The sequence below is a fragment of the Cygnus atratus genome, chromosome 13, assembly GCF_013377495.2.
Source record: "Cygnus atratus isolate AKBS03 ecotype Queensland, Australia chromosome 13, CAtr_DNAZoo_HiC_assembly, whole genome shotgun sequence".
Classification (NCBI taxonomy): Eukaryota; Metazoa; Chordata; class Aves; order Anseriformes; family Anatidae; genus Cygnus; species Cygnus atratus.
This window is the reverse complement of record NC_066374.1, coordinates 9,632,685-9,638,990: the sequence shown is the minus strand read 5'-3', so window position 1 is coordinate 9,638,990 and position 6,306 is coordinate 9,632,685. Positions and strand designations below refer to the sequence as shown.

The window sequence follows — 6,306 nt, the reverse complement described above, 5'->3', positions numbered from 1 at the left end:
CTTCTGATTTGGATGCAGTTCTTTAAATAATAAGAAATTTTTTTCAGTACCTAATCTTGGTGTGAAGCCCAGATTCCCTCAGTGAGGGTCTGCACTAGGTTTATCTAAAATTTTAATTGATCAAGCCAAGATGTGATCCAAAAGCACTTTGGTTCTCTTGAACAATGAAAGCCTGAGTGAATAAGCCCTGTGGAACCAAGACTGGGATCTCAGCACCTTGGTACTCTTCCTAGCAGCAGATTCGTGGGGCAAGCCAGGTCTTGCCAGGTTGGTGCTAAGCCATAAGTAAAAGGTTTTGTTAGTCGTGAGAATTCATGACTTCTTCCAGTGCCTTCTACACAAACTCCTGGTTCATGACAGCTAATTTAGTCGGACTATGTTACAGCATCAGTCCTCATGCAAAGGTCTCCCAGTATGTGCTGGACAGAAGAGGTTCTAGAATATGTGCCTCATCAATAGAAAGGCAAATTCATAGAAATTTATTAGTTACAAGCAGGATCCTACTGAGATCAGTGAAAATTGCATGCCCAAATACCTTTAAGGAACTGGAACTAAAGTTTTAACTTCTGAATCATGAGAATTAACAAGATATTTCACATTAACAATTAATTCCCCAGCATCTTTAACATGTAGGCCATTCAAATATATATATATTTTTTAGCACCCATAAACAAGTTGCTCTTTACTAATTAACCACAACTACTTCTCTAGATCTCGTATTTAATGAGCACTAGCCTCTCTATTTCAAGCACAGATTAAAGAATAATATTTTGACAAGTGTAAGCATAGCTACATCAAAACGAAGAATACACTATTTTTTTTATTTTCTTGCTAAACACTTCAGACTTATGTATAAATAAACTGAAAATAAAGTAATTTGCACTAGAGAAGTCTTGAGACACACCTGTGAATAATCTGTTTGTAATCAAAACCACTAAAGTGAACAAATAGAATGCTGTATTTCATATTCATGTATGAACAAGGCTTGTAAAAGCCTTAGAGATCTGAGTGGCACACAGAAGACATTAACTTAATTACAACATCGAAGATACAGACCTCACATAAAATGAGTTTTTGTAGTTTTGAACAATGTCAATTACATATTCTATCACTACCATAAAAACAACCCAATATTTATATGGTTCCCATTCTCTTCATTCTATTCTGTTCATCTTTAATATATTCACTCTCCACATCAGAGGGAAGTGCTGTTACCTCCTGAAGCTAAATGCAGAGACTTACAGCAAGGAATGAGGTGCCTACAATCCAGCTGGGCTCCAGAACGCCAGAATCATGGGGCTTTAGTCTTTGTTGCATGGGTGCACTTCCCATCTTCCTACAGCAATTTTCCAATCATCAAGAAAGGATGGTGGGAATTTGTTTTTAAGGAACTTTAAATAAGAAAATATGATTTAGAACTCTATATTCATGTTCTCATCTGGAAGAGAGAAGCAGGTCTGCACCTGTTCTGTGGGCTACAGAAAGACTTTCTGAGTGTAAAATACATAACCTTACATTCTATGTAACTAACATTTAAAGTTTCTCAGATCCAGTATTATAACACTGAAGTCCAAGACTTAAGTGTGTTCCAGGCTTCTCAGTCACTCTGTAGCAACACAGTGCCTGGATCCTATATTTCCTAGACTGAAGTCCAGTGCACTAACTCCCTGGGCATCTTTGTAATTATGAACCTTTCCATGAGAACACCATCCCCTCAGGTCACAGGTAATGCCTTAACCAACAACAGTTAATACATTATTGTTTACACATTAAAAAAAGAAAAATCCTCCAAATTGGGTTTACCATCTGCCTTGACATGCTCAATAATGGAAAGTATCCTAAAGGTCACGGTATGGTTTCATTAGGTTTTTAATTTTACTTTCACTGTCAAAAAGATGCTCTTCTCTAGATTTTAAGTAAACTTTGAATATAGTTTTAATCTTTACTTCATCTTTCTAGTGAATGAGACTAAAATCAAAGTCTCTAAGATGTATTTGCACATTTCCTAGATGTCAGCTAACAAATCACAAGAAACTTAAAACTTTTATGCTTCAAAATGCCCAACTTTCAGATCAAGTTATAGGAACTAGTTGGGAGGGATGTATGTGTATTTTCTTGAAGTGCCTCATAAACTGCTCCTGGCTCACCTAGAAAGCCCACAATACAGGTCTTCTCTTCAGTCTCCTGTTAAGCAGAACTCAAAAAAAGAACATCAGTTTTCAGTACTTTGTACCACTTGGGTTAGATAGGAGCCTCACTGGTTGAGGCTTACAGAGATTTCAGAAGAGCCAGGATATCATCGTAGTAGCTTGTGGGGGAGGAAAAAAGATACAAATAGCTTGGAATAGCAGCCAGCTAAGAGAGTGAATGTAACAAAAATCTTTATGCTGTGGTATTCCTGCTGATCAGAGATTACTTTTTTCTTTGATGTGCTTATTAACATGAAAAAATTCTTTACACCTTATACAGCACCAAAGGGATATAAGGTTAACTTCCATATGAGGTTATGATTAGAAGTAGACTTCTGTAGATATGCAAGTACTGACATCATGTCAATTTTCAGCTTCCTTTGCTTAATGTAGAGAGTGTATCTTGGTTTTATTTTTAAAAGCTTGTTTTCCAGTTAATTTCTTAAATTAACATACATAAAAATACATTTCATTTTTCAGGGCAGCTGCTAAATTCTCTGAGGGCAAGAACTGGGCTGAGAAATCAAAGCTGTTGGTAATCCCGCAAAAAAGTAAAAGCTATATCTGTGGTCCAACAACCCCCTTCAAAGTGTTCTTTATAAACGTGTGCTGCACTTCTTAGAATTAGATCTAAAATTTTCAGACACCAAATTTGGCCTGGAAAGAGGATGAGGAACCCACAGTGGATGAAGTGGCTAAACAGCCCCGGCAGTACGAAGAAAGTCTCTCCTCTTCCCTACAGGCCTGCGTCTTGGCTGTGGAGAAACTTTCTGAAAGTGTCCGTCAACTAAAAGAGAATACTTTGGAGAAACTTTCTGAAGAGGTCCACCAACTTAAAGAGAGCTTATTTTCCTCCCCACCTGTACAAACCAGTGTATCAGCTATTAGGGGTAAGTGTTCATCCGTGCAAGGAAGACGATATGGTGGGTACACACCGCGTGCCACCCTGTGGTTTTGCCTACGTGACCATGGAGAGGACATGAGAAAATGGGATGGAAAATCTACCTCAACCCTAGAGGCACGGGTACATGAGTTGCAAAAGAAAACAATCGGGAAAAGGGGTTCTCTGAAAAGTTTGCTGCTCCCACTTCCAGCAGGCAGTCCTTGAAGCACCGTATTGTGACTGGCCCAGATGCTCCGTGCATCCTTGGCATAGACTTAGAAGAGATCTTAGAAGAGGATATTTCAAGGACCCAAAAGGGTTCCAGTGGGATTTTGGCATAGCTGCCTTAGAGACAGAGGACATTAAACAGTTGTCTACCTTGCCTGGCTAGCTCAGTCAGTAGAGCATGAGACTCTTAATCTCAGGGTCGTGGGTTCGTGCCCCACGTTGGGTGCCAAAAAAGGACTGCTGTGATTTAACCCGGCCGGCAGCTAAACACCACATAGCCATTCGCTCACCCTCCCCCCCCCCTCTCTGGGATGGGGGAGAGAAACGGGAAAGTGAAGCCTGTGAGTTGAGATAAAGACAGTTTATTAAGACAGGAAAATAATAATAACAATAACAATAGTACTACTACTACTACTATGTGCGAAACAAGTGATGCACAATGCAATTGCTCACCACCCGTTGACCGATGCCCAGCCTATCCCCGAGCAGCCGCCCCCCCCACCCCCCCAGCTAGCCACCCCTATATATTGTTTAGCATGACAGATGGTATGGAATACCCCTTTGGCCAGTTTGGGTCAGCTGTCCTGGGTCTGTCCCCTCCCAGCTCCTGCTGCACCCCTAGCCTGCCCGCTGGCAGGACAGAGTGAGAGGCTGAAAAGTCCTTGGCTTAGTGATAAGCACTGCTCTGCAACAATTAAAACATCAGCATGTTACCAGCACTCTTCTCATTCTAATCCAAAACATAGCACCCTACCAGCTACTAAGAGGAAAATTAACTCTGTCCTAACTGAAACCAGGACAGGGATTTATATCATCTAACTTTAGACATCTGTGATGTTACCATCTATGTCTGATCTAATTATAGACTCCCTTTATAGGTAATAGAAAGAAAAAGCACTTCTAAAACACATTTTTGCTGAACTATTTTGGTAATGTATCTTTAGATGACACAAAGCATGCCTGGAATTGCCCACTTCTACTCTACCTTCTCCGACAGGAGCTGTGATGACTGCTTTATAGAATCATAGACTGGCTCAGGTTGGAAGGGACCTCAAAGATCACCTAGTTCCAACCCCTCTGCCATAGGCATGGATGCCACCCACTAGATAGGTTGCTCAGGGCCTCATCTAACCTGGTCTTGAACACCTTCAGGGATGGGGCAGATGTAAATATATGATATATATCTATACCTTTATATATATATATATATATATATATAAACATATCTTTAGATGTAGATATATGAAATATATGTCATAGGCATCCAAAATTTAGCATAAACTCTTTTTTCAAGGAAATGCCTGTAAATTTTAGGCTACATCACAACAGTAGCTACTCACTTAAAGATCAGTAGATAGATGCTGGAAGGGTTTGCACAATCACATTGATAACTGTGTCTGTGGTTCTCATAGAATCATAGAATATCCAGAGTTGGAAGGGACCCACAAAGATTGAGTCCAGCTCCTGGCTCTGCACAGGACCACCCAAAAAAACCCTGTTCTGGTACCCAACCACCCTCTCAGTGAAGAGCCTTTTCATAACATCCAGACTGAACCTCCCCTAACACAGCTTCATGCTGTTGATATATATAACATGTTACTTTTCAAATTAGAAGAAAATAGATAGTTCAGAACAGGTGGAACAACGGTGGATGAGCATTTCTAATTCCAGGATTATTGTAGAATAATTTAGTTACACTTAAAATATTTGTGATGTGAAAGAAAAGAGCCTTGAAAAGAAGAGAGGCATTGGGGAAGTCACTCTTCAGTTCATGAAGGAAGCCAGTGGATATTTTTTTGATTTATTTTGCTAAGGACAGAATTTTAAAATACATTTAAATATGAGCTTAGGTACTGAGCAACACACCACCCAATTCTTTTTGTAGACTGAGCCTAAACAGATTATTTTTTAATTAATTCATTTCCAGCAGTGCATCTCAGTACACTGTGTTCAGCAATGGAAACACATACTGTCACATTTGAAAAGCACTCAACAGGAAAACAAAGAATATTTAGAACTAAGGAAGCCTACCACACAAATAAAGTATCTTCTTTTCAAATTATTAGTGAACAAGAAACACAAAACTAAATCTATTTAAAGCAAACACTACTATTTGAGGGCATTTCATTCAGTAGAATTTCACAGAGAATCATCAACAATTAAGCACAATTATGTGGTAAACACAAATAAGCCAGAACTGACATTTTTCTTCCTCTATTTTGCAGTCTTTACAAATGTGAATTAAAAGAATGGGAGGATGGTTTAAAAAAGGGCTTCTATTTAATATTTGAATACATGTAAAGAGAATATTCAGCTCTCTTTTTCTTAAAAGACAGATGAAAATGTGAGTATAAAGCATGTTTCTTAAGGAACAGCACTGAATATTCAAAATGTAATTTGTTTAGAAAACTCAGGATTTTATCCCAAAGAAAAATCTATTCTGTCCTGGGTTTGGTATTATTTGAGTTCTTATTCTGAAAAAATCACTGAGATGCAGCTGTTTTTAACTAGATTTCTCATCTCAGAATAGGAGATGGAGGGGTTTATAGACTGCCTTGTCCCTATTTCCGCTTTTTGCAAAGCAAACAACCATTTGCACCACCTTACTACAAAGGTCAGCAAAGGAGAAAGAGGAGCTATTCCCAGTTCACCTTTCTTCCTCATGAAGAGAAGAGGCTTTGGGTACTAGGATCACCTCAGAGGATGTGGGCAGATGCTGTAAAGTTCGGAAGACTGCAAGGGTGCACTGGCTCCATCAATTATACCTCCACGCTACTGACCTATTTAAGCCTGATTGCTAGGCTCAGGGATAATGCATTTGTCTCACAGAGATAAATTTCCTCAGCAAATTATTACCTTTCAGATTTGTGCAAGTCATACACAATATCAACTGCACAAACTTTTTTGTGTTTTTTTTTTTTTTAAACAATCCATCATTTTTTTTAGATTTTAGCATATCAATAAATATTTTACTAATAGATTATTACTGTTGGTTGAATACTATAT

General features: G+C 38.7%; 1 non-coding gene across 1 annotated transcript; it reads left to right on the top strand.

Annotated features, from left to right (window-relative positions):
* Positions 1–3,453: 3,453 nt before the first annotated feature.
* Positions 3,454–3,526, top strand: TRNAK-CUU (transfer RNA lysine (anticodon CUU)). Its single transcript has one exon. It is a non-coding gene; the product is annotated as a tRNA-Lys (tRNA).
* Positions 3,527–6,306: the final 2,780 nt, after the last annotated feature.